Genomic DNA, 11,622 nt, shown 5'->3' on the forward strand with positions numbered 1-11,622 from the left:
CCAGGATCAAGAAAACTAATAACAACAGATGCTGGAAGGGATGTGGCCAGGAGGGATCACTACTACACTGTTGGTGGGAGTGCAAACTCGTTCAACCACTATGGAAAGCAGTATGGCAGTTCCTCAAAAGGCTAAACATAGAGCTCCCCTATGACCCAGCAATTCCACTACTTGGCATTTACCCAACCATCCAGAAACAAGGATATACTAAATCAAGTAGCACAACGATGTTCATTGCAGCATTATTTACCATAGCAAAGATATGGAACCAACCCAGATGTCCCTCAGTTGATGAGTGGATCAACAAGATGTGGTATTTGTACACAGTGGAATTCTATGCGGCTGTCAGAAAGAATGACATCTCCCCGTTTGTAAGGAAATGTAAAGACTTAGAAAAAATCTTATTAAGTGAAGTAAGCCAGACTCAAAGGAACTTAGGCTCAATGGTTTCCCTCATTTGCCATAATCAGTAGAAACTTGGACTCTTGTAGCAGAGATTTGCAATAGAGCAAACCTAGATACATAAGGCCATACAGTATGATGCCAAATGAAAGGACCTCTAGGATATAGAAACAAAAGCCATATAATGAGTGATTGTTGTCCTTAATGTACTATGTTATCTCTCATCTCTTTTGCTGTCCCTTGGTTACCTCATATTGTTGCAGTATTTCACTCTGTTATCTGATATATTGGATATATGCGTATTTGGTTATTTGAAATTGGATAGGAAAGGGACGGGTGGGGGGGAAGGGAAATGGGGACCAAGACATGAGAAAGCTTATCAATGTATGTGAATTAATACACCTTCCATCTGGTGAATGTAATGAAACCCTTCTATTAATTACAATAAAAAATATATGAAAAAAAAGAATTTGGCCTAGTGATAGTGTTTGATTCTTCGGTGCCACATACATAGAAAAAGCTGGAACTGGTGCTTGACTCAAGTGGTAGAGCTCTAGACTCGAGAAAGCCCAACAAGAGCATTAAGACCCTGAGTTTGAGCCCCAAGACCGGCAAAAAAAAGCCAACAAGATTTCAGCCAAATTAAATTTGTTTCAACAAAGTTCTACAACTGAGAAACTAATAAATACAGAGAAATAAAGATATGAAGGAGGGACACGATAGGTGATTCTTTTTCCACCTTCCATTGCTGTATTTTAATTATCTCAGTGGTTCTGTACATTCATGGAACCCACTTGTACATGTCTTCTGCTTCTTGAGGTGTCATAGAAGGTTGTGGCATCTGGGAGATGGGAATGACATATTCGAGAAGTTTTGCTTCCATGTTGAAGACTTGGCAGAGGTAGATGGAAAATGGAGCCACCTGAGCTCACCCGAGACTTACAGCAGAATTAGACCTCTCATTTCCTCCAGGTCACCTTAGTATTTTTTCTTCCTGTCTCCTGGATGGCAGTGGAGGGGGATCTACACCATCAAACAGACCCTCAGTCCTTCCAGAGGCATATGCCACAGGTTGTCCCAATGTCACATCCACTTCACCCTTCAGTGAATGTGAATCATGAGGCTGGTCCCAACTCAGGATGCAAGGAACTCACTGGCTGTGGGAACTGTGGGCCACCACTGGGGAAGAGGTACTGTCCTGTGCTCACCCACTAAGAGTAGAGCTGACAATATCCCTTCAGCTCTCTGCAGTCAGCACCACACACACCTATCACAGCAGAGAATCACATCTGATTCTCTTGTATACATAAACTTTGTGATACACACAAGAATTGTAAAAATACTGTTAACTCTCCTTGCATGAGACCATCTAAAAGGAAGGTTTACAGACAAGGGCAACTGGAATTTTCCCACAAAGCCACATTCAGTCTTACCACACAATCCATGATTATTCACAGTAGAATGGACTCCAACACTCTCAAACCATGGGCACATAAATCATTAGAGCATTGTTCTTCATAATACACAAAACCTGCAGGTAACCAAGATGCTCTCCCGTAAGTGAAAAAAGAAAAATAGTAAATCATGGTACATTCAGACAAAAGGATTTTATTCAGCTGTGAAAAGAAAAAAAAAGTGAGTTGTCTATCAAGACACGAAGAGAGTTTAAATGTACACTGCTGAGGGAAAGAATCTAGTTTGCAGAATGGAATTCTATGCTACCATCAGAAAGAACGACATTTGTAAGGAAATGGAAAGACTTAGAAAAAAATCATATTAAGTGAAGTAAGCCAGACCCAAAGGAACATAGACTCAATGGTTTTCCCCCATTTGTAATAATTAGTACAAACCTAGGACTCTCCTGGCAGAGGATTATAATAGCTCAGACCCTGGATACATAAGGCCATATAGGATGAGACCAAATTAATGGACCTCCAGGACATGGAAACAAGAGCTTAATTATGAGTGACTGTTGTTCTTAATGTACTATTTTTTCTCTTCTCTTGTGTTTCCCTTTGGTTAATCTCATATTGTTACAGTATCTGACTTTGTCACCTGGTATAATATATATATATATATATATGTTTATTTGAAATAGGAGGGGAAAAATTAGGGGAAGGATTTGGGGGAGGGAAATAGGAACAAAAACATGAGAAGGGGTATCAATGTGTGAGAAGTAATGCACCTGCTTTCTGACGAACATAACTGTAACCCCTCTATACATTAAAATAAAATGAAGTAAACATTTAAAGAAAGAGAACCCAGCTTGCAAAGGCTATGAGCTGTATGATTATGTTCATTGTGTCCATTCTGGAAAAGGGAAATTGCAGACACTAAAATACAAAAAAGCAATCGAGCCAGTGGGGGCCTAGGGTTAGGAATGAGGGAAGAGATGTCCAGCACCAATGGTGTTTAGGGCACTGTGGCTACTCCGTGTGACTCTGTAATATGTCTCCTAATGCCTCTGTTCAAACCTAGAAAATGTACATCACCACCACCAAGCCCTAATGTAAACTAGGGACTCCATTTGACGTTGGTTCTACAATTGTAACAAATGAATAATGCAAGGTGTTAGTTGGTACTGGGCTAGGGAAGGGGAGAGGAGAGAAATAAGATAATGATCAACTAGATGCCCCTCAGTTGATGATTGGATCAAGAAGATGTGGTATTTATACACAATGGAATTCTGTGCTGCCATCAGAAAGAACATTGCCTCATTTGTAAGAAAATGGAAAGACTTGGAAAAAATCATATTAAGTGAAGTAAGCCAGACTCAAAGGAACATAGGCTCAATGGTTTCCCTCATTTATAATAATTAGTATAAACCTTGGACCCTCCTAGCAGAGGTTTACAATAGAACAAAACCTAGATACATAAGGCCATATAAAATGAGGCTAAATGAAAGGACCTCCAGGATATGGAAACAAGACCCATATAACATGTGATTGTTGTTCTTAATGTACTATGTTATTTCTCACCTCTTTTGTTTTTTTTTTGAGTAGAATATTTTATTGTTCCCGATTTAGAGAGAGGGAGGTGGATCCTCAGAACAAATAACTTGCTAAACTGATACTAATGTTTCTCACCTCTTTTGTTGTCCCTTGGTTATCTCATATTGTTACAGCATCTTATCTTGTTGTCTGATATATTGTATATATATATATATTTATTTGAAATAAGATAGGAAAGAGGGGAAAACAATATGAGGGGAGAGGATGGGAGGAGGGAAACGGGATAAAAAACATGAGAAGGGGTATCAATGTTTGTGAAGTAATGCACTTTCTATCTGGCAAATATAATGTAACCCTCCTAATTAATTACAATAAAAAAGAAAAAAGATAAGGAGAGCTCTGTGCATTCTGATCAACTTTATGTATTTTTATGTATTTTTTGGTGCCAGTCTTAGGACTTGAATTCAGTGACCAAGCACTGTCTCTTACCTATTTTGCTCAAGGTCAATGTTCTACCACTTGAGCCACAGTTCCACTTCTGGCTTCTTGTCAGTTTGTTAGAGATAAGAATCTCATGAATTTGTCTGCCCCAGCTGGCTTTGAATCAGAATCCTCACATCTTGGCTTCAGTAGCTAGGATTAGAGGTGTGAACCATTGCATGTGGCTCAATTTCTTTTTGAGCCAGATTTTCACTATATAGTTCATGTTGACATCGAACTCACCATATCCAGCCTCAGCTTCCCAAATGGCACAGTGGAATTGCAGGTGTGGACTATAATGACTGAATTTGACATGTGTGTGTGTGTGTGTGTGTGTGTGTGTGTGTGTGTGTGTGTGTGTGTTCTGGGGCTTGACCCTAGGGCTTGTGCACTGTCCTTGAGCTCTTTTTGTTCAAGGATGGCATTGTATCTAAGAATCTCATTGATTTTCCTACCTGGGTTGGCTTGGAATCTCAGCCTTCTGAGTAGCTAGAATTACAGGTATAAGGCACCAGCACTCAGTTTACATTTCTTAATTTTAAAAAAAAGTAGGTTTGTTCAGTTTCCATAAAGGTCACTCTGCTTTATAAAATATAATCCTAAATCATGGTTTTAGTTCATAAAGGAAATTGCTTTTTAGAGTGTATGTGGTCTTCTAGGATTTGAATCTGGAGCCTCATACTGTCTATGGTAAGTATTCTACCCCTAGGCCTTTTATTTTTGTTGTTCTTCTCAGAGGGTGTAGCCTGGTGCTTTCCTCAGACCATACTCCTTCTACTTCAAGATGACCCACACTGGCCTTGAACCTCAGTCCTCCTGATCTCTGCCTCTGATCTCTTGACTTATTCAAAGGTATGCTCTGAGTTTAAAAACAAAAAACAAAAACGCAGAAGTCAGACAAGCTTGGGAGCCTTATCTGATTTCCCTATCTAGGTCTTTTGAACCTACAGCAAAAATTACTTTCTAAACTGTAGTCAAAATATGATGAGAAGGTTTTTTTTTTTAATTTGCAATAAGAAGTGCAATGCTTTTTTGTGGAGGCATATTATGCTTGGAAGTCAGGTGCTAACGTTTGTCACACACACACACACACACACACACACACACACACACACACACACACACACCAGTCATTTTTTGCATTATTGCATTTGCTTTTTTTCAGATAGGATTTCAAGTTCAGGTTCTTTTTGTTTTGCCAGGGCATGCCTCAAATGTCAAGTCTCCTACTTAAGCCTCCTTTAAAACCCCGCATAACTGGGATGAGAGACATAGTTGGCTCATTTGTTAAGATGAAGCCTGACTATTTTTTTTTGTCTAGGGACAATCTCCAGCCATACTCCCCCTAATCTCTGTCCTGTGGAAAGTTGGGATCTCAGGCATATACTACCATACTTGACTTCTTATACACGTCTTTATCAAAGTCAGATTAATAAATATCTAATTAATATCTCTTCCCATTAAAGGCCAAAATCTTTTTTCTCAGGATACTTTCAAGTTTAATTTGTGGAGATATCCAAATGTTTCTAATAAGATTGGTCTTCCCTATTAAAGCTAGATAGGCAAACTAATGAGTGCCAGAGAAGCTGTGTCTTATGCTTATAATCCTATCTACCCTGATAGTTGAAATATGGAGGGTCCTGGTTCAAGGCCAGTCTGAGTAGAAAAATTCACTAAACTCCATCTCCAAAATAATCATCAAAAAGTAAGACTGGCAATATGGCTCAAGGGGTAGAGTGCCAGCTTAGGAAAAGTGCAGCCCTGGTTTATAACTCAGAATAGGGGCTGGATAACCTATTTGCTTACCTTTATTCCTTCAGAACTATGACCCCGGTGAAAGATTCCTCTAGTGACAACCTAGGCTGCAATGCAGACCCCACCATGAAGAGCCTCCTCTTTTAATGTGTATACTTGGCCCTCAGAACCCTCAGAATCTTTGTCCATCAATTAAACTAACCGTGAATCAAAAGCTTTATTCAGGAAGAAAACATTTATATTAAGCAGATACATTACCTATGCCATAATAAAACATGCCATTATTTCCCAAAACATACAGTATACAACAACTTACGTTTATTTTACATGATATTCAGTATTTCTTCAAATAATTTAGAGAGGGTTAAAAAAATAGACACAAGTGCATATGCAAATTATATGCAAACATGACACCATGTTTTGCAAGGAACTTGCTATCTATTCAGAGTTTGGAACTAATATTTCATGGATACTAGACATGACTATATTAAGAGAATTATGTCTCTGATTGGACTCCTCAATTTATCTATGTATCTATCTATCAAAGAACATTCAAACAATGACAGTGAGCTATAAGGGGAGGAAGTGTTCTGAAGGGAATACCCATTAGGAATAGAAAGGGGGTTGGAGCTCAGCACAAGGCTGATGAAGTTACCAGGTAAAGGATTTGGGAGATATTTTTGTGGTTCTGAAGTGTCATAGGTTAGATGTGGAATACACAACACTTTTAAAACTTTAAGAATGCAAGTAGATTAAGTTACCCATTGCTTTTATTTTTTTCTTCTTAATCCTACTAGGCTACAAGGATTCTCATTCAGTTGAAACATGCTCCTAACAGTTGATGACCTGATCTCAGACCTCGATCCCAGAACTTTCCTTACCTCCCAGGGTTTCCTGTCCACCCCCTGAACAGCTCATTAGCTATCACAAGATTGATTTTTAGCTATATAAACTGTCAGGGCAAAGAACATGTTTAGTTCTCTCTGTGGAAAATAAACCAAAATTAGTACTGAGAGTTGTTACTTTAACTGCCTGCTGAAGGTTTCTCTGAATCATCTCAAGCTCCTGGTGTGGGGGTCAAAGTAGAGAGGTGCTGTAGAGCTACAGAGACGTGAATGTTACCGTGTGTGCACATGTTTTTCCATATCTGTGGACCTTTCGGCCTTTGTGAGCAAAACAAGATAATAACAGCTACAGCATGAGGACTTTGTAAAGACACAACTAGTGATGTGTGAAATAAAGATCCAGTACAGTGGGGTTTTTTGTTGCTGTTATCGTTTTGTTTTGGTTTGTTTTGGTTTGGGTTTTGTGTGTGTGTGTGTGTGTGCCAATCCTGGGGCACTGTCCCTGAGCATTTTTTACTCAAGGTTAGCACTCTACCACTTGAGCCACAGCACCACAACCAGCTTTTTCTGTGCATGTGGAACTGAGGAATCAAACCCAGGGCTTCATACATGTGGTACTGAGGAATCAAACCTAGGGCTTTGTGCATGCTAGGCAAGCACTCTACCACTAATCCACATTCCTAGCCTCCAATATAGTGTTCTGCAAAGAGAGGTCACAAAACAAATTAGAGGAACTTCTAACTTCCGCTTATCTGTCTCAGTTCATCTAATTGCTCTTCCCTTCACAGTTCTCTTTTTGTATGGGGGGGGGGATGTCTTGGGGCTTGAACTCGGCCTGGGCACTGTCCAGCTGAAGCGCTCCAGGCTACTATCCTACGCTCGAGCCAAGCTCCACTTCCAGTTTTCTAGAGGTTAATTGGACATAAGAGTCTCAGGTCCTTTTGTGCGCAGGCTGGCTTTGAACCTTGATCCTCAGATCTCAGCCTCCTGAGTAGCTAGGATTACAGACATGAGCCACTGCGCCCTGACCTTCACAGTTTTCTTTTATTACTTTCTTCTTCCCAGCATTAAAGAACAGAATCTCCATCAAAACAAATGGGCTGTGATTAGGAGTAGAATGGTCCCCAGAGCCTTACAGGAGAGCTTCATCCAGCTCTTCCCATGACTTCCCTGCAGTAACCCTCCTTCCCCTCCCACCCCCCACTCCCTGGAAAAAGCAATCCTGGCACAGAAGAGATGAAGAAGCTGTATTTGTTAACATGGCCCCAGGTTTTGTACCTAACGAGGGCACTTTATTCATGAGCTGTTTCCCATTATACTGTTGAGTGAATCTGGACTTCTTTCCTAAGTTCATTCCTTGGACTCTAGTTCTTCATGTGATCTGGGTTCTCCCTTGAGAGCCACTAGTGGGATCCTCTCAGGATGATGCATGGATTTTCCTTCAGAGGATCATCTAGCCACTAACATGGAGGAGTAACCTGGCTGGTTGTCAGTATTTCTTTTTCTTTAGTTCTGGCTCAGAGACAGTAAGATTTTTCTCTATGAAGAAGTATTACTTTCCTGATATGCAGAACAAGAGACAGTCATTGTAGGTCTCTCACCAGTTAAGTGTATCCCACAGTGAATTTCAAAGTTTTGTTCTTTTCCTATCACTGGGAGTGGTGATTAGGAACATGTATTAGACATCCAAGGGTTATTCCCACAGTATTGAACTTCAAATTTAAAAAGCAAGGCGAATTCTTCTGTTGGGATGGTCACAGCTCCACCTAACTTAACCATTGTGATGATTCTTGATTCTTCTCACACTCACATTGCAGTTGATTCCACTGAACCTTCATGTCAAGCATTTGATATACCACATGCTCTCTTGACTCTGTTCTCTAGATAAATTCCGTTTTATCTCAAAAATATTGACATATAAATTTCTCTGTTTAAGTTCTCAGTTGTTTTTAATTCTTATGGAAAGCTAACTCTTTCTAAGACTTACTTTTCTGTTATTCAGTTTAATGTACTTAAAACTTAACACAGTGAAAAGGCAGAAGGGATTTGCAATCATTGATCTGAAGGGTAACTAGAGCAGGAAGATCCATAGGTTATAATTTAGATTACATTTTGTTACCCCCAAATAAACATAGGCTTCACTATGTGGCAAGCCCTACTCCAAATGCTTACAGTATTAATAAGTCATTTAATCCCAACTATTCTATGATCAAGGATTAAGAGCTGCTCTTGTTTTGGGAGATGGTATACAAATATCTAGAAATTCATGCCTCTTTCATTTGCCAATAAGTGGCAGAGGCTGGACAGACACTTTTCTCTTCTTTCATTTACTTCTACTTTTACTCATTCTCAATATTGAGACCTAACCCTTCATTGCATTAGAGTCTGTTGCCCTAAAAGTTGTCCCTCTCCTGGATGGGCCTTGTGCACTCATGTTGAGGGAAAGCATGAACTTTGATCTCTGCTGATCCGTTTCACAAGATTCTCTGGTGATCAAAAGCATGCATTTGAGAGACAGCCAGCTGGATCAGGTGTTTAGCAAGGGAACCAAACCAGCTGGCCCAAGGGCACTCCCATCCTCGTGCCATTTGGACCCTTTGGTGCCCATCTACTGAGTGGCCAGCTCTAGATAGCCTTCATATCTGTCATTTCTAAATGTAACTCCAAGTCCCTTGTCTTGTTCAGCTTTCTTTTCTCTTCTGCACTTTGAAACTTGTTTTAACTTGAGTGTTTCTTGCTCTCATCTATCCTGACTGGTTTAAGGATAAATCTTCTTGGTTCCCATTTGCCAGTCTTTGCACCTGCAGTGGGACATTTACTATGGGGGCAGTCCCCCCTGAAGGTACTTCCTGTGAGGCACTTCCTGCCATTCTGTCTGTGGAAAGTCAGCACATGATGCTTAAAAAAGAGGCTTCTTTTACTGTTCAGGAAAACAAACCTTATGGGCCTTTGAAAACAGCTCCTTTCCTAGTTCCAGTCCAAGTGGACAAGAAGGAATGTAATGAGGGAAGTAAAGTTCTAGAATTATTGGAGTTCTGTGTATTCCTACTTATGTAATTCTAGCCTCTTTTTTTCTAGAAGATCAGATGGTTAAGTACACTAGTCCTAAAATGCAGCTTCCATCCTCTTTTAGAACCTCTCACCATAGGGGTTTTTTTTTTTAACACTTGTAAGCCACAGGACTCACAACCTTCCTGTTTGCTGGGCAGAACCTTAATGTCCTCTCTGTCTGATCTTAGCTTGTCCATTAGACCACAACATAAATTCTAGGAAAATTTCCCGAGTCCCATCTAGACTGATATCCAAATTATAGTTTCATTGTATCTGTGCTATTTCTTTACACTTAACTACAATAAATGATTAATTTAGAATTGTTTGCCTAATTCTTGTCTTTTTCCAATACAACATGAGCACCAGAACCTGAGGTGTGCCTTTCATAGACTCCACTTTCTCCTGATGCCTACCAAAGTACCCAAAAGCCAAAATCAATTCTTGACAAAACAACACTGAGAGCAGTAGATGGGAGAGGATGAAATTACCAGCCATATCTTCAGCTTCATCTTACACAAGGACATTTATAATTAGCTCCTTTCTCTCCCACCTTGGGAACCTACTCAGCCCCAAATAAAGGCATAATTAAAATCACTACATTTTACCTCTTCTAAGCTTTTCATGAGAGGATCTTCTTCTCAGGCTAAGGTAAACAAAGGATGCCTCTAGAGAGAGCATGCACAAGAGAAACTCACCATTCTCAGCTCCTTTATCATGCAAAGCAGCCATCTTTCATCCACTGATTGACTCAGTCCTAGCTTGTACAAATACAAAGCCACCTCATCACTTTCTCTGAGCAAAACTACCTTTTTATGTATTTTAACAGTGACCACAAGAATATTTCACAAACCCATAATTCTCAAATCCTTAGATCTCAAAGACTATGTTGTATGATTTAATCAACATTTTGAGACCCATCTAAGATGTTTCTTATCCTATTCTGAATATCTTTTTGAGAACAATTTGAGGAAAATCTTTAAGTTCCATGAAGATTTATTTGTGATGTGTGTGTGTGTGTGTGTGTGTGTGTGTGTGTGTGTTGTTTTGTTTTACTTTTACTTTGGAAGGAGGGCATTTGTGTTGGGAGTTGGTGTCACTAACTTGCTATGCAGGTCTCTATCCCTTGAGCCATGCCTTTAGCCTTTGTCAATCATTTAAAACACCTGAGTGAGTAATGTTTGAGTTTGAGTAGTTGGTTGCCCTTGTACCACCTAGCTTGATGACTTTACAGACGAATTCAACTATTGAATAGAGTCGTCCTCCATGCTTAGAAACAGCTGTGTTTGTTACAACTGATAATGCAGAGATTTTATTATACTTTGGTTCTGCTTTAAAAAGTTTGCAAAGGCATTCTAGCAGAATGAAAGCGCCAATATTTGAAAGCCTAGAAGGATTGTAGTTGCTTTCTTTGCAGATGAAGAGTAACCCTGTTCCTTGCTTAAAGGGATTTAAAGAGATTACTGAAAATCCAGAAGGTGCTCCCAAATCCTAGTATTTCTCTCTACATTTCTAGGGACTTGCTTTTAGAGAGAACAAATTCATATCACCTCATAAGAAAGATAATACTGATCTCAGATATAACAAACTATTGTGAGCCTAGGATTTTCTGCCATGTTACTGTTTTCCTTGGAGCTTTTGAGAAGCAGAAACAAAAGGCATGGATGTGGGTACCTAAGGCTAACCATGAAGCAAAACATCTACCAGCTATAAGAAGAGAAAAAAATCATTCCCACACACATGCAGGTATCTCCTAGAAAAATATTCCTCTTCTCCATGGTCTAGAAAGTGTCTCTATATATCTTTACTTTGCTATGCAAATAGTCTATCTCCTGAGCCAAGGTACAAAACAAATCTCTTCTGTTTTCAACTGTGTAGTTAAAAGCAGAAGAAATAGAATAATAAAAAAAATCGTGTGGAAGTCTCTCTAATCAAGTTATATCATAAGCATGTCATTTATGTATCTGCAATGCACATTTTCTGCCTGCTTCAAATACATGGGCCAAGTTTGAATGCTTTAGTGGGAAATTTGGATCTCAGTGTGACAATGTTGACAGGTAGTCAGCTTATAAGAGATTCAGTGCAAGGTCAGAGGACTGCCTTCTGAAGAGATTATAGTCTTTCTCATGGAACTCTGTTAT

The 11,622-nt window shown here is 39.5% G+C and overlaps 1 long non-coding RNA gene across 1 annotated transcript; it reads left to right on the forward strand.

Moving 5' to 3' along the window:
* The first annotated feature begins 1,930 nt into the window (after positions 1-1,930).
* Positions 1,931-6,470, forward strand: LOC150057058 (uncharacterized). Its single transcript, XR_016537034.1, has 3 exons — positions 1,931-2,037; positions 4,570-4,685; positions 6,386-6,470. It is a non-coding gene; the product is annotated as an uncharacterized LOC150057058 (long non-coding RNA).
* Positions 6,471-11,622: the final 5,152 nt, after the last annotated feature.

This window comes from Megascapheus bottae, chromosome 11 (genome assembly GCF_031878675.1).
Source record: "Megascapheus bottae isolate mThoBot1 chromosome 11, mThoBot2.hap1, whole genome shotgun sequence".
NCBI lineage: Eukaryota > Metazoa > Chordata > Mammalia > Rodentia > Geomyidae > Megascapheus > Megascapheus bottae.